Source organism: Camelus bactrianus, chromosome 19, assembly GCF_048773025.1.
Source record: "Camelus bactrianus isolate YW-2024 breed Bactrian camel chromosome 19, ASM4877302v1, whole genome shotgun sequence".
Classification (NCBI taxonomy): Eukaryota; Metazoa; Chordata; class Mammalia; order Artiodactyla; family Camelidae; genus Camelus; species Camelus bactrianus.
This window is the reverse complement of record NC_133557.1, coordinates 28483957-28506844: the sequence shown is the minus strand read 5'-3', so window position 1 is coordinate 28506844 and position 22888 is coordinate 28483957.

The window sequence follows — 22888 nt, the reverse complement described above, 5'->3', positions numbered from 1 at the left end:
ACTCAGCTGAGCTGGACCTTGAATTTGCTTCCTGCGTCTGCTTCATTCATTCACTCATTCACCTATTCAGCAAGTGTTCCCTGAGCACCTACTGTGTGCTGCGTGGGGGACTCTGTCTCTGCCCTCCACGTGCTGTCTGGTGGTGGAGAGGGTGCTTACGGTGGGTGCTTCAGAGCCGCAGTGCTGGAGAGGGGAAGGGCATTCATCCTTCTCGGCCTGGGAGGGGAGTGGTGATGCTGGACCGAGTTTCTCAACTTTTCAGGAAGAATAGGAGCGAGGGGAAATGAGGGAAGAGGAGAGGGGAACATGGCGATTCAGGTGCATTAAGAAGATGAATCCAAGTAAGTTTCATATCTTCGTTGGAGGCCCCTGTTGTGAACAGACTGCAAGAAGAATTTGACCTCAGTTTCTTCATCTTTAAAATGAGAATAATGGACCCCGCCTCATAGAGGAACATCTGTGAGGATGAACGCATCACACCGTTTGTCAGGCAGCATCCTGGCAGTTCCTGCCACAGAGTAAATGCTCAGACTGTCACTAACGGTAATGACAAGAAGTATTGCTGTTTCTGGTGAGTAATAGTGTTTCCATTTGCCACAGCAATGTTGAAAAGTTTATTTTTTTAATACATGTGATTTTTTAAAATGAGTTTTGAAATGGCACGCTTGCAGCGTGTTTCAGTTAATATCCATATTACCATGTTTGTCCTCATTTGCTTGCGTCCTGGAATTCTGCAAGCACAAAAAAATTAACCTATAACTTCCACCTGTCCCTTTTGTCCTTCTGAGGTTTTATTTAGAAAGAAGTGGAAATCCAAGGCCATTCTTTTCAAACTAACAGCAATTCATTTACTTGATGGGGGATTTAAATTCCTTACCAAATGGCACTAGCAAGCTAATAAGGAACAATATTTCTAAGCAGCACAGCTCACAGCATGGGGCTTCCTAGATCTGACTTCGACAACGAAACATCTATCTTTCAGGACTAAAGTTTAAACTCCTCAAAGCCATGTGGTTTTGCAAGGACATCTATCGGAGTCGCCAACTGGAAGCTGAATTCTTCCCCCTCTCTCCCACCTCCAAGCGTGCTCAGCGGGTGTCTGTGAGGAAGATAGCGTTTGGGGAGAGATTAAACGTTGGGAAGCATTGTTTAATCAGATGACAGAAAAGAGAACGTAGGCTCTGAATAAGCCCAGCCTGGCTCGGATTCCAGCTCCCACCTCCCATTTGTAAGGGATGCAGAACGATTAGTGCATCTGAGCTTCACTTCCTCACCGGAGAAATAGTTTACTCAACCTCTCTGTGCCTCGGTTTCCCTCTCTGTAGGGACAGGCCACCTCTTGGACTCCCGAGACAGTAAAATGAGATAATTCAGGGAAATGTGCTTGGCACAGAGCTGATACTTAGTGCCGAGTGAATATTTTTCTTTTTAAATTTTTTTTTGTGTTGTGGGGGGCGGTAATTAGGTTTATTTTTTTAATGGAGGTAGCAGGGTACGGCAAACTTAAGTAAACGATTTCACCTCTCTGAATCTGTTTCTCTAAATTTCTAAAAAGATCAATAATGTCTAACCCCCACAGATTCTGCCATGAAGAAGAAAGCTTATAAACATGAAGCCAAGACCTCAAACTGGCCGCCTACAGGCTCCATCCAACCAGCGGACACGACTGCTTCCCCCACCCACCTCCCACCCACCTTTGTTCACCTGAATCAGTTGCTGGTGTTTGTAAACTAGCTCATTCCGTTTCTCTTGACTCGTCAGAGGCTCACGCCCATCGGCTTGCTCCCTAGGACGTTGACCATCAACTGCACCGAGTTGTGGCTGCCCCTTTAGGATGGGCCATGGGTCCCTGGGTCACCACTGTCCCCACCATCCCCTACTGCCTCTCACTCAGTCTGCTTCCTTCAATTATATGACCTGCCTGACCTCTGGAGTGAGCTCAGTTTGTGGCACTTGCTGAATAAATGAGAGTTAATATTATCCCATTCACAGAATCCTTTAACACAGGGCAAGTTTGGCCGTGCAGTAAAGTTCCCTAGGGAACTTTTAAAAAGCCCTAGTGTCGCAGCTGCATCTAGACCAGAGCCTCCACGGTGGGGTCCAGCTCAGGATGGCTGAAGCTCTCCAGGGATCCCAGCTGGCGGCCACGGCCAATAACCAGGGCATTTTCAGACGCCCGCTGAGAGTCAGAGCCCAGGCGACCTCAAAATCTCGGCGACTCAGAGGGAGAAAGAGATTGAGATCTGAAGTCTAGGGTGTGGAGCAGACCTCCCCCACAGCCGCCCCCCCACCTCCCACAAACAGGAAGAGAGGGCGGACATGAAGGTCCTGAAACCATCGATGAAATGCGCACTGTGACAGGGAGACTTGGCTGCCCGCGTGTCTGCTCTCTCCTGGGACAGACCCCTGAAAGGCTGCAGGGACCCTTCCAGAAGCTTCCAGCACTCAGGCAATCCTTCACAGTGACTGGGGCGGGCTTCTCTGACCAGGGTGTGATAAACTAGCTCCCTTTTCTTCTAGTCTCACGCCGCCTGGCGCCCCCTCCTGGCTGCTTTCTGAGTGACCACAGTCCTCACTGCTCCTGTTTCAGAGAAGAGAAACCTCTGAGCCACAGCTTCGCTTCTGGGAGAACATCCCGGGATCTGAACATCCCGGTGACTCAGATGCCAGATCAGAGGATGTTCTCGTTACTAGTGATGAGAAAGAGACAAACATTACTTAAATGTACTGATTGCATCCACAAATGTGTACAGAGCATCTACTGCGTGCAGGACACTACTCTAAGTGCTGGGGACAAAATAGACTGAGACCCTCGCCCTCGGCAAAGCTTACAGCCCAGGAAGTAAAGAAATATGTTAAACACCTGGTGGGCAGATGGTGGTCCAAGCTATGGAGAAAAATACAGCAAGGGTGGGGGTTGGGAGTGCTAGAGATGGAAGGAGGGATTCAATACGCTTTTACTAAAGGCGGTCCAAGAGTTTGACATTTGAACAAAGAGAGAGTGAGCCATGTGAGAGGGAGATGCCAGGAGGGGGGGAAACAGCACACGCAAAGGCCCTGGGGTGGGAGCAGCAATGCCCTTGATGCCCTCATCATGACAACACCCTGAGGTTGGTGACACAATCACCTTGACTTTACAAAGAGGCTCCAGAAGGCTGACTAGCCAGACCAAGTTCAGCTGATGAGATTCTAAGCTGGCATTCAAACGTGGGCTCTCTAGGTTTCATTTTTGTCTCTGCTGAAGGATAGATTGGCACCTCCTGCAAGTTAATAAGCATCATCACTATAGCCACCCTGGAAACGGGTCCCACAGCCTGTTGGGGGCGGGGCGGCTCACAGAGGTCCAGCCGCTTGCTGGGCAGCCAAGGAGGCCGGAGGGCTTCCATTCTGGTGGCACCCCACGTTCTCTAGAGTAAATCCTGGCATTTCTCCACCTGGAGGCGTCCTTTGGAAAGGACAGCCCAGGCTGTCGGGTCCCCCTTATTATTCCATCAGAAGGGATGGGAAGGGTGGGCCTCCCACGGTGAGATGACCCTCCTCTTTCATTGCGAGGAGGCGAGCATAGAACCATCTGTCCTCACACTCAGCCTGGCCTACAAGGCTGCTTGACCTTGAAGCCAGGCCTGCCCCAGTCGCGCTACTTTGCTCCCAAGAACCTCACCTGAGGAAGGAAGGAGAGAGAGCAGGGGAAGGAAGGAAAGAAAAGGAGAGGAAGGTGGTGGGGGCAGGACTGCACCGAGATTGCAGGAGAGCAATGCAACATCAAAACAACATGCACAGTGAGCGGTAGGGATGCTGGGCTGAGGGTACCACCTGCAGACGGGCTCACTTAACTCTGCCCCCCGTTCAGCCTACCCAGGGTCCACACAACCACCTGTGAGGTAGGCTGCCACGCCCATTTCTCAGGTGGAGAAGCTGAGGCTCACCGGTGGAAGAAAGAAGACGGAGAACCCAGGATGTGGATACCAAAGCTGAAACCCCCTTGGAAAACAGCTGCTGCCCATGCGTGCACCCCAGGACAGTGACAGCCACCGACCAGGCAGCCACGTTGCCAAGACCGATTATTTGTCCTGGTGCTTTGAAGCCACTCAGCAGCGGCAGGTTGAACTCTGGTGGCACAGGAAGGAATATTCAAAATGAAAGGCAGCTGAGCTGGTGGGGGCGGGGAGGGGTTAGAGCGCCCCCTCCTTTATTAATATGTCCTTAAATGTGCTTTTAACATTTTTTTTAACGAAGAAAAAGAGAGACTTTGAGACTGAGTTAATTTGAAGAGAGAGGTGTTTAAACAGAAGGGAGAACTTTTCAGCTGAGATATGACAGGATTTTGAAACGGTCCTCACACCTCCGCCTTGAGCCTCAGGGCAGCCGGGGTTCCCACGGGGGACAATGAGACATTCCGCTGAACGACCTGCCCTGCAATGGCCAGGGGACCAAGTCCTCCCAGGGCCACAATTCAAATGTTTTCTGGGCCAGGCAGGCACCCAAATGGGTGAGGAGGGAGAGGCAGGAACTATATCTTCATGTGAACATTGCCCATGATTCTGACATATTGGGCGCTAATTTACAATTTTTAGAAACATTCCCATCTGCTGGAAAATGCTGTCTGCAGCTGGGTTTGCCTGTGGGCCTCCAGCTCCCCTCTCAGCTGCTCTGGGTTCCCTCTTGGTTCTCCTCAAAACAGTGTGTCTCTCCCAGTCTTTCCAGGACCCAAAATAGCTAGAAGCAGGCGAGTTCTGCAGGACTCTGACAGCACAAGGCCAAGGCGCCGTGTGATCACCCGGCGTTGCGGTTGGAGCCCTTTATCAGCCTTTATCATCCAGCTCTGAGCTGCTGGACCCAGGGTGACTGGAGGCAGTCGAGAAGCCCAGGAGTGTTCCCACTGGCTACATCTGGGGGGATCCAGGCCGCTGGTGGTGGCTGTAAATAGGACATCCTGTGCAGGTGGGAGCCAAGCCAGCAGCCTGCAGGGGGAAAGCAAGTTCCTGTTCCACAAACTGCTCCATCCCTTCCTCTCCCACAGCCTTAGGGGCCAATTTTCCTAACGTTTGCATGCCAGTTACCCAGGTCCTCAGTCAAAGTGCATGCAAATCCAAGTTCTGTGCCTGGAATTTAACTCTTGACGGACACTATCTCCTGGAGAACCCTGAACTGAGTTACCCTGGGAGACAGGGATGATGGTGGAATATTCCAGATCACAGAGGACAGATGAGGCACCGGTCCATGTGAGAGAGAGCCCTGACCGTGAGAACGTACTGTGCACTCCTGCGCACAGGTCATTCAAAGGCAGGAAAAGTCAACATATAGAGCTGAAAATAAGGACCCCGGGTGACCCCAGGGGCGGGGGGAGTAGGGACCAAGGGGCACGAGGGAGCTTCTGGGGTCAGGCTATCTTTCTAGATCTGGGTCCTTGTTACCCGTGTGTATTCCCTTTGTGAAGATTCATGCATCCGGTCGGTTAAGATTTGTGCCCTTTTCTGTTTGTGTATTTTACATCTCAGTAAAAAGTTTACATAAAATAATGAAGGAGGGAAGGGGAGAGAGAAAGGGGGTGGTCCAGGAAGCAGGCTTGCAGGTAAAACACAGGACGCCCAGTTTAATTTGAATTTCTGATGAATAAGGAATCATTTTTTTTTAGCAGAAGTATATCCTGAATATTGCCAGACCCACCAGGTGTGTTACTGGGAACCACAGACCCAGGGCTCCCTCTGGGCTGGGCTCCCTGTCTCCTTTCCTGGCCTCCAGGTGGTTTGCAAACAGCACACCTGCTCCCCAGATGGGCTGCATTGGGGTGCTGCCCTGGCTGTGAACCCCAGGGCTCCGGGGACCCCCCCCAACCAGGGCAGCCCAGCTCTGCACCAAGACCTCTAGGAGAGGATGCCTGGTTTGGGTGTTTATTCCCCCAAAATTCCCCAAACTTCCCCAAAGCTGGTCCCAGGAGGCATCCCGTTAAGTCACACGGGGTTGGCGCTTCTTAAGATGAACCATCTTGAGATGCTTTCCCTGTGCATCCGCAGCAGCAGGTTGCACAACCCCAGGGGCACCCACACGGGGTCTTCTGGAGGACGTCAGCTTTATCTCCTTGATCTGTGCTGTCAGGACCATCATTACCCACTTCTGCGGCTGAAGAGAATAAGGCTCAGAGAGGTAGTGTGGCTTGCACATTGGTCAACAGCAAGTATAGGTGGAGGGGAATCATGCCCAGCTGTCTCCTTGCAGAACAAATGCTTGCTACCCAGCTGGCCCCTCCCCTGAGGACTCACTTTTATCCAAATCCCCTCAAAAGATGCTAAATATTCTCCTGCACCCTCTGGTTTCTCTGCCAGTGAGAGCTGGAGGCTGTCCTTAAGCAAGTCCCTGGGACTTAGGGTTTCTTGAAATCGGAAGAAATCGCTTCCCCCAGAACAACACGCCCGGGCCCTCCGCCCGTCTATCCACCTGAACCTGCTGTTTCCAAAGAGCCTGTGGGGGAGGTGCTGCCTCCAGGAAGTCAGGCTGCTGGGGGTTCAGTGTTGTGCCCAGGTCTGATTTCAGCAAGGAAATTGGCCAAGTCAGATTGCAGGATGTCAGAGAAGGTTCCTAAAAATCATGTAGCAACAGCAGTAGAGAGAAGCGGGCGTTACACCCTCCAGGGAGTGGCCCAGGGCCGACCCAGCGGAGAGGACGCCCATAAATGCAAGATGTCCGTCCTCGGGCATCTCCAGCCTTGGGGCATCTGCAGGCAGCCTACCCTGAGCTGGGGACGGGGGGCTGCAGTCAAAGGCAAGACGGGCGATTAAGTATAGTCACTGCCGCTTACAGCGTCTGCAGTTGTTTCCCGTGTCTGATGCAACAATGCACCACGAGCCGGGTGGCTTGAAACACCAGAAATCTGTCCTCTCACAGTTCTGGATGCCCGAGTCCAAAGTCAAGCTGTTGGCAAAGCCTCTCTCCCTCTGAAGGCTCTAGGGAAGGAGCCCTTCCTGGCCTCTTCCAGCTTCTGGTGGCCCCAGGGATCCTCCGTCTTCACGTGACTTCTCTCTGTCTGTCCTCTCCTCTTCTCTTCCCTTCTCAGGACACTTGTCATTGGACTTGGGGCCCCCCCAATGCAGGATGACTTCAATTTGAGATCCTTAACTTAATCACATCTGCAAAGACGCTTTTCCCAATGAGGTCACATTCACAGGCTCCGGGTCGACATCACCTTTGGGAGGCCACCCTCAACCCACTACCACACCGCTCCCGCACCAGGTGCTGAGCGGGCCGGGGGCTTTGGGAGCTCAGTCTCATGTTCACGGGCTGCTCTGTAGGTGGAAGTGCGAGCTTCCCCAGAACAGGGAGCCTTTGGCTGTGAAGCTGCACCCACGTTGGCGAAGTCCCTGCCTGGGATTTTCTTCATCACCGAGGAAGAGGAAGAGGGAGGGAGGGAGCCTGCAAAAGGCACACCCACTACCCCTCTGAGATGTTTTATATAGGAAGCATCCGGCTCACTTTACAAATGGGGGAACCGAGGCCCCGATGCTGGGCCAGGGTCCCAGGGTCAGGCAGCCCATTAGTGGCAGGCAGAGGGTAGAGTGGAGGCCTCTGAGCCCAGGTGAGGTCGGCAGACCCCAGGAGGATGTCTCAAAAGGACATCCTCAAACAGCTCCCTGAAATTTGGTTGAGAGGCTTCCAAGAGAAAACCCGAGCCTGAAGCCTTTTTCCTCCCGGGCCCGGGCTGAGCCTGCCCGGTGTTCCATCGGAGCAGTTCCAGGCCTGCTTCCCAGAGCGGAGCCCAGGCGGGCGCTTCGCACGCGGCATCTGTCTGCAGCCCTGGAATAAGCTTATCTAGCAGAGATTAAATCCGCTCTCAGGGCTGAATTAAAGTCTCATGAAAGATATTTCTTAATGCCTTGCTGGCCTTCCAGAGCCCCATGGGAGACAAAGTCCTTTAAAATTCCTTCCCATGAACCCATTCCCTCCCCAAATCAAACAGCCACAGCATCCAAGGCAGGGCGCACTGAGGCCACCCGGAGGAAAACACAAGTTTTATTCCATTGGGAATTTGGCATCTTTACCACCAGGATTAAAATTCTGGCCCTGTTTCAGAATAACAGAGGAGTAAAGGCTATTATCATTCATTCATTCATTCATTCATCCATTCATTCATCCATTCATGCATCCAGCAATTATTTACCCAGGGCCTACTTAACCCTGGGGCCCTCAGGAGATTACTTTGGTATGGGGACGGCTATGGCTCTGAGAGATAGATGTACACACCTCCACACTCCAGGCTGTTACATATGTTGTATATGTGTCATATATATACGATCACATATATACACATTTCCCATAGGAAAGATGCAGTATTGTTAGTTTCCAGAATGGCTGAAAAGTACAAGCAATGCCACGTGGACATCACGCAGCCCCTGGTAGGATGTGAAGAGTATTTCACCTCCAATGTCTTCTTTCCAAAAACCCCAGACTCTCACCATGAGGAAACCATCAGGCAGACCCAGACTGGAGGACATCTGTCAAAACACCTGAGCTGTACCTCGCAAAATTGCCAAGGTCATCAAAAGCAAGAAACAATGGAGAAGCTGTCACAGACCAGAGGGCTAAGGAAACCCGAGTGCTGAGTGCAGAGAGTAGCCTGGATGGGGTCCTGGAGTGGGAACACTGCGGACTCTAAATCACGTCCAGAACTGAGTGACTGACGACGTGACGGTGTTGGTGTATGACCTGGTCACGTAGAACGACAGCGTTACGAGAAATTCAAACTGTGGGAGGGACATAAGAGAACTCTCTGTACCCTATCTGCGACTTTTCTTCAAAGATCAAGGGCGCCCCTGGAGGCTCACAAGGAGCCCCAGGGAGTTTATACACACAGAAGTATACAGAGCACAAGACCCAGAGTTCCTCTCCAGCCCCTCCACCCCCAGCCTTCTCCCTAAAAGCTAGAATGTGTTGTGTGGTTTCTCCCCACCTTCGGGGGTTCTTTGAGAAGAATCTTCCAACACCTGGTGACAGACCCAGCTTTGCAGAGGAGTCCTAAATCAGGATGGCGGGAGGGGGCGGGGGTCTCTGGAAAGATCCACACTTGGTCATATTTCAAATAACATAAAACTCACATAGTCTGAGCTTCTGCGGGACACCAGGCCCTCGGCCTCCTCACGCCAGCCCACCAAGCAGGAGGACCACGGGCGTGCAGGGCAGGGGATTAACTCCTCACCTCACACCCCAGGCAGCACCAGCAGAGGAGGCTGCAGACAGAGACCAGGCCCCATTTTCAGGGTGTCCTGACTCAGGGCGATTACAGCTGGGCAGGACCCCCCCTCCCCCACCTAGCATGCCCCACCCACGTGAAGGTCCTCCCAGTGGACACGCTGACCAACCTCAGAGCCCAGCCAGGCGACCACCCCTGATGCTGCTCCAGGTGGCTCAGCTGGCAGTGGTTCCATGGCCACTATCAGAATCTTCATCCCACAGAGGAGGACCCGGAGGGTCAGAGAGGAACTGCCTCTCCGGGGTCATACAGCTGATCAATGGCAAAAGCAGTGTTGAACCCAGATTCGAATCACGTTCAGGCTCTTCCGTCTTTGAAAGGAGGCTTCAGGCCCAGCAAGTGCAGCTCTCCGCTCTTACAGGTGAGCGGCGCCTGTCTGTCTTCCCACTGCAGCCCAGAGAGGACAGGAGTCTAGGCGGGTGCCTGGGGTGAGGATGCGGCAGTGGGGGCAGGAGGCAGCACTTGACTCAATTCCTCTTAATCAGATAAAATTAGATTTTTGGAGGGAAGTGCTGGGCTCCCTCCTCCACTGCTGGTGGCTTCTCAGGTGGCCGGCCTGGACGCACACAGCCCCACGCTTAGAAGGGCCTGCATTAGGCTTAATACTCGGCTGTCTTGAAATTCTTAATAGTTTTTAAACAAAGGCCTGCATTTTCACTTTGCCCTGGGCCTCACAGTCTATTGCCCGTCCTGCCTCACTGTCCCAGCTATTATGAAAAGCCAGGTCCCTCCCCAGGTGGAACATTCCAGGTGCTGGCTGGTCCGTCCACATTGGTTACCCTGATGTGCTCACTGACAGAGCCCAAAGCACCCCTAGAGGAGGCAGACCTGCAGCCTCTGCTGGGCCAGAGCCGGGGAACTTGGCTCCAGCTGGAGCCCCCAAGATGGGTCAGGCCTCGCCGGGTGCTCCAAGGAGACGGTCCCCCCAGAGATCCCGCCATCCTCCCTCCCACTACTGCGAGGAATTTAACACACACACCCCTTCCCAGTCTTAGGAAGTCCCCTCGCCCCCAGGGATGGCTGTATCCCCTTTGCCACCTCCCAAGTTCTTCCCTGCATCCACCCACCTCGGGGAGGGCCCACTGGTTCTCTCTCTCTTTCACACACACACACACACACAACACACGCACACACACGGCTTTAGAATTTCCCATCAGCTGGCTTCCTGCCCCTGGCTGGTGTGGGGTGGGAGGTGCCCACACCGCCGTTTTTGTCTCACCAGATGCAGAGACAGCTATGGTTTTGGCCACCACTCTCTGCCCCTGCTCCCACACCCCAGTGTGCTTTCCCACATCTGGAAAAAGCACATCGAATTTTCTTACAGGACCCCCTACCCTACTTGACTCCCTGGCGTTCGGGCAGGGGTAACCCACTTCCAGAGTCCAAACATGGACATGTGGCTCAGGCCTGGCCCATCAGCTTAGTTCATCCTCCAGGCCTCAGCAACTGGCTCACAGAAGGGAACACAACCCAAATCAATCCCGTCTGAGTGACTTCTGTGAAACCGTTGAAAAGAAATAATCTGAGTTTCTGTTGGAAGGGGAGGTGAGCTGCCAGGGGCTGACTGGAATGGAAGACAGAGCCAGAGGTAGAGACAAATCAAATCCTGATGACAGCATTTGATCTCCTGGATCCAGCTGTGCCTGAACCCAACTGTTTGATTACATAAGAATTATTTTTCTTAAGTCAGTTGAGTCAGGTTTTGTGCCACTTATGACAGAAAGAGCCCTGAGCTGTCCCCCTCTGTTGTGAAGGACATGGCCACACAGGAGCAAAATCCACTTGGCTCTCAAACATAGCACCCAGGACTTGGAGAAACTCCCAAAGCTGGCCAAAGGTTTTGGAAAGGAGTCTGTGCCTCTCACTGACTTTTCTTTCTAAGGCAGTTTGGCCAGGAGTCCTTCCAAAGAGTGCTCTTATAGTCCCTTGCAGCATGGAAAGGAGGCAGAATCCTGCCCCCTGGTGCAGGCATCCAGCATGATTCCCTCCCCTTGAATGTGGGCAGGGCTGTGAATATGATGGAATATCGCTCCCATGAGGGAGTCACTAATTAGTTGACTTGGAGTTTATCCAAAGGGAGATGACCCAGGTGGGCCTGACCTAATCAGGTGAGCTCCTATAAGGGACTGGGCCCTTCTGAAATCAGAGCTTGAAAGCGTGAGAGGGCCTAAGGAGGGGGGTCACATGGTAAACGCATGGGTGTGGCCTTGAGAAGGTGACGGCAGTCCCCAGCCAACAGCCAGCAGGACAGTGTCTCAGTTCTGAGTTTCCCAACAACTTGAGGGGGCTTGGAGCTAGGTCTTCCCCTGGGTGAGCCTCCCGATGAGAACACAGCCCAGCTAACACCATGGCTGCTGCTTTGTCAGATCCTGAGCAGAAAGCTCAGCTAAAAGGTGTTAGCTCCTGACCTGTGGACAACCTGAGATAATAAACAGGTATTCTTTCAGCCACTAAGTTTGTAGTATTTGTTACACAGCATTGGAGACTAATACACCTCTCTTCTGCCTGGCTCACCCACTGTCTTCATTCACGTCTTTGCTCAAATGTCACCTCCCCAGAGGCCTTCCCTGACCACCCCATCACAGGTAGACCCCATCCCGTCAGCCTCCAGGCTCTTACCCACTTTAATGGTCTTTACAACCCTTCCACCTGCCGTTGCCCACACACTACGTGCTTGCTGCTTTAATTACCAGTCTCCCTTTAGGACCTGGAACTCTGGTCAACAGCTGCTGCCCTGGGCCGAGAACCCGGCACAGGAGAAGGCCTCAATCAGCATCAGCTGAACAAATGAATGAGCAAGTGAATGAATGAATGAATGAACAAGCAAGTGAATGAAGAGCCACCAGCTTTCATTGCTCAGGAGCCCTGCCGGGTCGCAGCTCCTGTGGGGAGCAGATAAGAATGCGGTTCCCAAAGTTCCGGTTCCTCTTGAGCAGCCGAACACCCCTCCACCCCGTGACCTCTGTGGCTGGGCCGAGAATCCCCTCCCAAGGCCCGAGCAAACACAGGGCCAGCAGGCCTGCCTTGCAGAGACCCAGCTGCCTCTCGGCTACGTCCCACTACTCACTCTGCTAACTCACCGCTCCATGCCTTGGTCTTCTTACCTATAAAATGGGTACAAGCGTTTACCTGGAGCCCAAGGCTTCTTGAGAATTAAATGAACTCAGAGGTATCCAGTTGAGAAAGGGCCCTAGCCGGTACCCAGTAAGCGTTAGCAGGTATTATCATGGAAACAAATTTGCAGCACTGCCGAGAAGCGTGGCCTTCCATCAGGTCCCTCCTCCTCCTCTGGGGCCCCGTGTGGGGTCTGGCCAAGCCAGGCAGAGGACACAGCGGACCATTAGCACAGAAGCACCCCAGGGCTGTGGGTAGAGGGGCTGTGTTAGCAGGTGAGGGGGTCAGTTTACCATGTGATGCCTCGCCTTTGGGGGAGTCGCCAGGGAGAAACCATGGTCTTCCCCTTTCCTGTTCTGAGCAGACCTGGAGTCTCCCCACCCCCACTGCCAACTTCACTGAGCAGGAAACAGAAATGCCTGGTCCCACAGCCAAGAGGCGACAGAAACACAAGCCTCTGGGGAGGATGAGGAGGTGAGTGCCTAGAGGAGAGGGTCGCCCGGCCCAGGGATGCTGAGTGGCTAGGCCCCCAGGCTAACTGGCTGTGGGAGACCCTGGAGAAAGGCAGACATCTGCTAGGCCCATCTCTGGGCTTGTGTCCCAGCAGGGACCACACTTTCCTATGCTGAGGGCACGGCCAAGGGGTCCCAACCTCACACTGGGTCCGAGAGTGGGCCAGGGGTACACTTCACAAATGGTGGAATGTGTAAGCCACAATGCTATCTCTCGCTGGCTTCCATCCCCGGGATCCCCAGGCCACCTCCTCCTTCCTCCCTCCCCCTGAGTCCCAAGGCACCCGGCAGAGCAGAAGTGTCCTGGAAACATGGACCTATCTCACCCCGGCTGCCAGGCCAAGCCGTCAATGCATTTCATCATCTGCCCCTCAAAGTGAGCCCCCCAGACATCAGAAGCTGTGCTCAGTGCCCTCCAAGGACATAATCCCCTACTAACACGCCAGCAAACTGACTGCGGCCAAGTGAAACTTAGGGTCTGGTAACCTTCAAGTGATACCCAAGCGAGGGATGCCCTCACGGGGTCCTTGAGGGCATCTGCTCTCCCTCTGTCCGGCCCCCAGAGCTCCCTGTCCCTCTCTGCAGCCAGGTTGTCATCCAGGAGAAATAATCACCACTCTCGATGGAGCAGGGCTGATGGACAAGAGGGCACCGTGTCCACGGATGGCCAGATGTGGACAGCTCAGGAATCAGCCAGAGGCCACGAGGGCAGCTGCCCCGTGCAGGACAGATAACTGGCCATTCAAGGAACCTGAGAGCCGACCCGCAACCACACAGAAGGAGGAAATGAGGGCCTGCGTCACCAGCAGCTGCTGGCCTCCATTACGCAAAGTTGGCTGAGTGGGCTCCCCTCCCTCTGTGTTTCCTAACTCTCTCTCTGACCCTGCCAGAGGGAGACTCGCACCTCAGCCCGACCTCGGACTCACCCGGGGAGCCTTGGACATGCGGATGCCTGGGCCCACTCCATAGATTCTAAAAGAATTGGTCTGGGACATGGCCTGGGCTTCAGGGTTTTAAAAGCTCTTTGGATGACTCCAAAGGCAGCCAAGGTTGAGAATGCAGGCTCCAGATTCAGAAGCAGAGCCATGGCCCATGGGCCTGAAGGCTGGACCCCACCAACTGCAAGGATCACAGCATCTTAGGTGTGAGCTGAGCCCTAGAGTTGTGCGGTCCATGACCTGTGCAACTGGACGTAGCAGCCCTGATGGAGGCAGTGGAGAAACTGGGGATCCAACTCTCTTTGTTGATAAATAACAACATGGAGGTGCAGGTTCAAACCCTAGTCCTGCTGTTTGTTCAAGGAATTTGTACTTAGCACCTCCAGCTCTCAGTCATGGAATGAATGCTCTTGCAAGGGAGACAGAAAACAAAGACTGTCACAAATGAATACATAATTGTCATTATGACAATCTGATAAATGAGTGTGATTGCAAAGATCAGTTAGGTAACTGTGGGAGGCAGAATAATGGACCCCCCCAAGATGTCCCCACCCCAGTGCCCAGAGCCTGGGTACACATTAGGTTATATGGCAAAGGGAAATTAAGGCTGCAGACGGAACTGAGTCGCTGAACGGCCGACCTTTCCTCTGTTTCACATATCACGTTAGATATTTTTTTTTCTTAATTTTAAACACTAGATTCAGGCGGTGTATGTGACAATTTCATACACAGAGACTGGAAGGTCTTAAAGCTGGAAGTCCCTTAGGCAGGAAACAGGATGAAGAAATACATGGGACATTATGAATGAAAACATCTAGGCAAATTAGAATGACCCACTTTTAAGGGAGCAAGTCAAAGGTTTTTTAAAAATTTCTACTCATGGCGGGGGAGGGTCTAGCTCGGTGGTAGAGCGCAGGCCCAGCCTACACGAGGTCCTGGGGTCAACCCCCAGCACCTCCATTAAATAAATATACAAATAAACCATTAGGTAATTACACCTCCCCACTGAAAACAAACATTTCTACGCAGTTTATTTTACATTTCAGTTTATACTGAGAAAATCTTTTTTATTTTTAATTTTTTTATGAAAGACTTAATTGTCTGTTGAGGCATAATTGGTGGCCATTGTATTAGTTTGCGGTGTACAGTGAGAAGTGCTCAGCACAGTAACTGACGTCCATCCCTGGACACGGGTATGATGTTTTTTCCTTTTTTTCTTCCTGGTGAGTACTTCAAGTTAATCTACTCTCTTAGCGATTTTTAAAATAAGCAATAGGGGGCCCAAGGGATGTGCTCAGGGCCACATGGAGACCTGCTGGCTGACCCTTCTCCTCCCAGAGTCGAAGTGGGGACAGAGCACGGCTGCAGCCTCAGATTGCCCCCAAGCCTCCACTCTGATCGGCACCATCCGGAGCGCTTGCAAAGTTCGCTTAGAGTGTTGGCAGAACGAACCCAATGCTTCCACACATCCGTATCAGCAGCCTTGATAAAAACCAGCCCTACGGTTCTAAAATAGCCTCCTCGGTCTGCCGGAGATGCCAGGTCTGGGGAGGAGAATCCAACCCCAAGGTGGGGGCACCATCTTCAGAGACGAATAACACCTGCCATGTGTCTGGGCCCAAAGGCTCACCTCGAAAGGTGGGTGGGCATGAGCCCCCCAGAGAGGCACGGGTGGAGGGGGAGACAAGCGAGGGTCCAGGAAGCCCCAAAGTGGGGCATCATCTTCCCCCTTCAAGTCCCTTTCTCACCCCCCTCCTTCCCCTGACTGTCTTCTCTCATCACCTTATAATTAAAAGATCGGGCTGTGGAGGGACACCCCCCAGGCTCCACCCTCACGAGCTGCCTGATCGTAAGCAAATTACTTCGTCCCCTGAGCCTCAGTTTCCTCAGTGTCAAATGGGGCCCCCGCCCTGTGCCGGGTGGTCCTGAGAGGCCACAGGACAGTGCAGTGAAGAGCTGGCAGAGGGACCAGCCCATCAGCTAGTGCCTGACAACCCGCTTCTGCCCAGAAGGTGGTGACGACCCTGCCCCTCCCTTCCCTGCTCCCCTCAGGCTCCTGGCCTGGCCCCCAACACGCCGAGCACAGATGATGGAATCGCCAAGGTGAGGGCCTGTTTTGCCAAATTCCACCTGCAGCACAGCCCTGTTGCCCTGATTCACCTGACGTGTGGCTTGAAGAGGGAGCCTGGACCAGGCATGCAGCCTGCATCCTCCATCAACTCTCACAATAACTCTTGGGGCTGCTTCTTACACAGCTGTACCCAGCACCTAGAGTGGTGGGTGGTGCGTGGCAGGTTCTCCATAAGTATTTGTTGAGTGGTTGAAGGAGTGAGCAGTACATTTTTTGTTCCCATCTTACAGGTGAGAAACAGGCTCCAGAAGGTCAGCCGGCACGTAGCAGAGGGAACATGCTAAGGGAACCCAGGCTCCTGTCCAACGTCCCAGAGGTGGAATTTAAACCCAGCTGCACTGGCCCCAAAGCCTGAGTCTTAACCACCAAATGATACCCCATCTCTTCTAGCCAATCTCTGCACTGAGCTATCTTGCCGGCCAAAGCCTGCCATGCACATGCTGTGTGGCCTTAGGTAACTCACACAACCTCTCTGAGCCTCAGTTTCTGCAGTTATAAAACAGAAAATCGACCTCACTGCACTCAGGCAGGGATTCCCTCAGCTCATTTTCCCTCTGGTTTCTCAGCATCTAGCTCCGGCTCTGGCACGCAGTCCATGCCAAATAAATCTTTGTTGATTAATTAATCGAGAGGACACGTTTACTTTAGAGCATTGAAGTTGGCCCAGAAGCTCTCTGGTTGGTTGTCTCTGTGAACATATTGGTTCTCTCTCCACTTTGAAGAAAGAGAAACTGGAAAAAAGCAGAAGAAGATTTAGGCGTGTGGGTTATGGGGGAAAGACATGAGCTGTTGGCAGACGCCTCAGACCCTTGGAGAAAGACCTTTCTCTACATCAAAAAATCAGCCAATGAACGTGAATCACCAGGCTCTCCATTAACACAGTGTCAGAGGGCGAGCTATCCCGCTGGCTGGGATCCCGGCCTCGGGGGAGGACCGTGATGAACTCCAGCTCCCGGCTCTGAGGGCGTGGGCCGGCCAGGAGCCCGCTGTTCCCTCCTTCATGAAGCCCTGTGCCAGCGCTGTGCCAGGCTCTGGGAGACCCCAGGGAACAAGCCAAACCCAGCCCCCACCGAGGGACCTCAGAGCTCAGTGGAGGTGGGGGGACCCGTAAGGTTCTGAGTGGAATCCCCCAGGTTCCAGCAGAATGGTCACAAGTTCCCAGTGAACACATTCAAGCACTGGGTGGGTAGTTTCTGGAGCTAACAAAGAACTTTCCAGAGAGGTGGGGAAACACACTTTTTCAGCAGAGTGTTAACTCTAGGGCCAATGTCAAGTGACAGCTGTCAGGGGAGCCCCAGGCCCCTTGCAGGAGCCCCCAGATGGCAGCCTCTAGTTCTCATGCTCTGGGGCCCTCAGGACATCCCTGCCCCCGGCCATCCACCTGCAGGGCTCACCAGCTCGGCCCCAGCTGCCCGTCCAGCAGAGCCAGTCCCGCCCACCCACTGGGCATCCCCCTCATGGACAGCCTCGCTCACAGTGTCCTGCCAGGCTGGCTTAAATCAGGAGCTGCACAAACTCACTGGCCTCAGGTCCAAGCAAACACAGCTCACCTGACTCAAGTCCAACGGCTGGGAGAGCGCTTTTATCAGAGGCTCTGTGTCCTGACGTGGGCTCCCGGCTGCTTCCATGATTCAGGGCTGGGGGGTCACTTTTTTTTTACAGACTTTATAGGCCCTTCCTGCTGATCCCACCACCACTGCTGGAATGGGGGTCCACACACTCACACTGCCAGGGACAGGGAGGGGACAGGGCCGTGGCAGTCACACAGGGTCCCCATGTTCAGAAAGGCCCCTCGCTTGGTTTAATGCTGTGCTGGTGCCAGCTTGGAAATCGATACTTTTTGAACAAGAAGTTGTGCATTTTCATTCTGCACGAAGCCCCTTATTCCACAGCCAATCCCAGGGGAGGGACTGTAAGGGCCCCCTGGTGAGCCCCATCAACCTGAGATTTCCAGAATTTTTGAAAAGGCTTCAGAAACAGAAATCAGCAGAAACCACCAGTATCCCCCGGCATCGCATGCCCACCGTAGGAGTCCGAACCCTTGCACACGTTCAGGATCACACAGCTGTGCCCATGGAAGCTCGCGGAGACCCCACACATTCACACACACTCACATATGTTCACACGTGAACATCCACGTCACCCCCAGCCACACGCTTTCTGTCCTGGGAGTGGCTCAGGAGACCTCAAGTGCCATCCCAGCTCCCATAGGCTATTGAGAAAGCAGGGGAGGCAGTGAAAAGCTGGGGGGGGGGTGTTGGGAACAGGAGAACCCCTCCCCCATCTCCCAGGAAAGGAGAGACCCCCTATTTCACCCAGGATCCCACTTAATCCTCAAACAGCTCCCTGCAGTCTTCCATGCGCCTTATCCCATTGAATTCCTGCAGCCACTCCAGTGGTACTTTGCATTGTACCCATTTTAAGGACAGCAAAACTGAGGCTCCAAGAAGTGATGTTGCTGGCAGGAACCAAGGTAGGCAGACTGGGGGCTCCATTCCCCATACGGCTCCTGAGACATGACAAGGCCCCCGGCACCCCGGCACCAGCAACGGGCTCGCCCCTCCGTCTTCCCACTCCCCACCTGCAGGATGCTTATTCCCAGGTGCTGCTTAAGCTGGTTCACAGGGATGGGGTTCTCCCATACTAACCAGTGCTCACCACACCACAGTTACAGGTAGGGGGACAGATCACTCACTGCTCAGGGACCCCTGGTTTGCTCTAGAGTCCCTGGCCCCCAGCCCTAGCCCCTTGGCCAGTCTGCCCTTTGACCCCACAGACCAAGGACCAAGAAGAGGTTGACGGGTGTGACTAGAGATCCACAGATAACACCCCACAGCAGATCAGCCCTGAGGACGTGGGAGCAGGTGTGGGTGTTGCACTTTGAGGAGGGGCAGGTCATCCCTTTGGTCTCATTTAGTGGTCCCAGGGCCACAGCAGGAGTTCCAGGAGTCTTTCTGCACCTTGACGTCTCTCAAGATTCTAAATGGAGCTTTCTGAGGGTTCCAAGTGGAACATTCCAGAGGTTCTAAATGGAGGCTCCTCTCCCAGGGATGCTAAACAGTGCCCGGGGGCTCCTTGGGCTGGGGCTCTCCCTGGAGCCTCGGGGACAGCACTCCACGGGGCCCACTGGCTCCGTGCTCAAGACAGTGCAGGAGGAGGAAGAGGTAAACCAGCAGGCCGCTGCCTCCCGAGTCTGAGCCTGTCCAGGCCCTGCAGCCCAGGCCTTATTTGGTAAGAGCTGAGCTGATGGGACACCAGGAGGCCCTGAGCCTGCCGAGCACCCACCAGGCCTGGCAGCCCGCTCCCGCCCACCTGGCCTCCTCCCGCAGTCCCTGGGCCAGAGGCTGGCAGATCCGGAGGTGCGAGATCCCAGAGGTCAGGCCAAGGCTGTGGCCGCTTCCCTCAGATCCCAGCCCGGTGATGGGAGAGGGATTCCCCGGCTTTTGCCTATATATGGCTGAGGAGAGGCGGCGCTGGGGATGGGCCCCCAGGCCCCGGAGGTATTGTCTTAAGAGGGTGTTTGGCTTCGGGCAGTGAGGCCTTGGATTCTTGTAAAAACCTGGCAGGGACATTGTTTGACAGCTTTGACAATGTGCTGGAGTCTCTGCGGGAGCCCAGCCGGCCCAGGGGGGCTGAGGGCATGTGACACCCGTCAGCTGCCTGCCCGGCCCCTCGGGAGGGAGGGGAGACAAGGGGGCAGGCGTCCGGGACAAGGCAGGAGGCTCAGAGCTGCCCAGCTTGGCGGGAGGGGCCAGACAGGGACGACCCCTTCCGGGATGCAGTTTCCTCATCCGCGTGTAGTGTGCGCAGCGGCACCACTGAGGACGCATGGAGGAAAACGCGTGTGGAGGTGCATGGGGGGGTCAGCGTTGGCAGGACCACCTGTCTCAGTCCTACTACGTGCAGCCACGGTGCAAAGACTGGTCCATCTTTGTCACTGCATTCCTACCTCATAAACCCCAAGGAGCTTGGATGACCCTCTCACCCCTGCTGGCCGATGAGGAAACAGAGGCTGGGAGAAGAAAACAGACTTAAGACCCTGGGCTCTGTCTCCAACCTGCTGGAGACCTTCGCAGGGCAATGTTCATTCATTCATCCTCTTGAGGAACTTGTCCTGAGCTCTGCTCCGGGCGAGGCGTCATCCTAGAACCTGAGGCAGCAGCAGTGAACCAGCTAAGAAATGTCCTGTTCCCAAGAAGACAAACATCCCTTCAAATCAGGCAAAGAAGTCCTCTCTGTGCAGACGGCCTTTAAACCAAGGCCCAAAGATGAGAAGGAGCCAGTTCTGGGAAAGAGGGAAGTGGTACTGCAGGCAAAGGAAATAGCATGTGCAAAGGCCCTGAGGCAGGGAGAGGCCTGGCCCGGTCTAGGCCAGTCAGGAGGCCACTGTGGCTGGAGCAGAGTAAGCAGGGAGGAACAGAAGATGCAGTCAGAGATCACAGGAGCTTCAAAGTCCCCTGGGATTTGGGTTTTATTCTAAGAGGGGTGAGAAGCTGGGATTTCAGCAGACATCTACTAAGATAATCAGATGCGCTCTCCTGTATCAGATATCTACACTAGCTGAGTGCTGTATGTTTGTTTGCTCATTTGATTCCCTTGCATCCCTGTGTGGAATCTTATCCTCACTTTACAGACAAGGAAACTGAGTCTCCAAGAGCTGAAATGACTTGCTGGAGTCATTTTCACGGGATAGGACAGGGATCCCTCACTCAGCTCTGCCTGATGTCAAAGGCAGGCCCAGAACAGATCCCCACAGCCAGCAGGGCCAGAGGGGAGCAGTGCAGTGTCCTTGGGGTGGCTGATCCTGTCCCCTTTCCACCTGCTTTCGGGCCCACTGCCCCACCACACAGGTCTCCTGAAGGATGGGTCACCAACTTACCCCAGTCTGCCCAGGACTTTCCTGGTTTTAGCACCGAAAAGTCCTGCTCCCCGGGAAATCCCTCTGTCTCGGACAGACCAGGACAGTTGGTGTCACACCCTGCAGGGGCCCAGGCATCACAAGGAGCTTAGAGAGAAAGGAGCGGACCACAAAGCCTCCGCACCTGCACACCTGGCCTCACACCCACCTCCGCCCGGGCCAGGAAGGGCCGTGGAGAGGAAAGCAAATAGCAACCCGTGTGTGGCCACCTCAGCCTCCCTCTGGTGCCAGGGCAACGCCGCCGGCTCCTGGACAGCCAGCGGCGGCAGAACAAAGGGAGGCGGGAGGCCGCCTGCCAGGGAAGCAGACAGGCGGGAGCAGGCCCGGGAACTGGCCAAGCAGGGAGCGCGCGTTCCCCAGGCGAAGACTCAGAGCCACACAGGCCTTCACTTGAGTCCAGAGGCTCTGTGGCCTTGAGCAGTTTCTGGGCCTCAGTTGCCTCATCTATAAAGCAGAAGAGTGACAACAGCCAGAGGTCTGCCGGATGCCAGACTCTGTTAAGAGCTGTGCCAATTACGCCCTCCTGGGGCATCCTTGGAAGGAATGGCTGTTAATTTGTGCAGACAAGGAGCTAAGCCCAGAGAGGGTGAGACAGCCACCCAGGTCACACAGCTGGTAACTGTAGAGCAAGGATTTGAGCCTAGAACTGTCTGCTTCAGACCTTCGCCCAGGCCAGGAGGCAGCGCTCCCCAGAGGTGGGGTGCAAGGGCTCGGGGGTCAGCCCCTGAGGGCTCAACGCTGGGATCCCTCCCTGCAGATCCCTGTGACCCTGGGCAAGTGGCCAGACCTTTCTGGGCTCATTTTACACCTAAAGTGAGGGTAACTACGGTGCCCACCCTGCAGGGCTGGTCACTTACACAGTGAATTTGTATCCAGCATCTACACTGCACCGGGCGCTGTTCTACGTGTTGAAGATACAGCAGAGAACAAAACAGACAAAAAACCCTGTCTAGAGTTTATATTTGGGGCGGGGGATGGAGAGGACACAGACAAAAAATATAGATACAAATATCTCCATGTCGGGGTTAGGAATAGAGAGTGAAGGTGGGGTTCCCTTTGATGAGGGGGCAAGCAGGCTTTATAAGGAGGGGATATTTAAGCAGAACCTGAATGAGGTGAAGGAACAAGTCATGCAGATATTGGGGGGAGGGCATTTCAGGCTGAGGGAACAGCCAGTGCAAAGGCCCTGAGGCATCCTCAGGCCTGGGGCATTTGAGAAAGAAGAGGCTGGAGTGGCTGGAGCCCAGTGAAGCAGGAGGTGGAGGAGGAGAGGTGGGCAGGGCTCCAGTTGTGTAGGGGATGACAGGGACAACCAGAAGGAGGCAGTAATCCAGACGAGAGGTGATGGTGGCTTGGCCCAGGTGGGAGCAGGCGAGGTGGGGAGAAGGTCAGATTCTGGAGATATTTTCAAGGTAGAGTCAATAGCTTTCATTGATGGATTGGATGTGGTGGGAGACAGGGATGGGGAATAAGAGGATATCAAAGATGACCTCAGGAATACGGTGAGGAGTCAGTGAGCTGGTACCTAATGAGCTCCTCGCACAGCGCCAGGCACGCGGCCACCGCTCAGTGAACGTGGGCTCTTGTCTTAGTTATTAACTGGGATGCTCTCTCCCCTAAGCTGTCAAAGCCTCTCTGATGAACAGGCAAGGTAAGAACTGGTGCATTGGGCTAACGAAGCGGGAGAGGAGAAGCTGGGAAAGTGAGCGCTGACAGCCAGGGCAGCCCCCCTCCCCACAAGGAAACCTTCAAATCAAGACGGCGAGCAGGGATTTGCCCTGGGCCTGGAGGGGTGCTTCCTGGCCTAGACTTGGCAGGAGGGAGAAGGAAAGAGAGGAGGAAGGGAAGGGGAAGTCAAAGGTCCCAGAGACTCAAGAATCAGTCACCTCGACACAGAGGACCCAGGAGAGGCCAGGATGGGAGGGGCAGGCAAGACCCACACCATCCAGGGCGATCTCGCCAGACGCCAAGGAGGGCCCTTGCCTTCGGGTCCCAAACTTCAGACTTTCAGGGTCACCTCTATGACCAGCCATC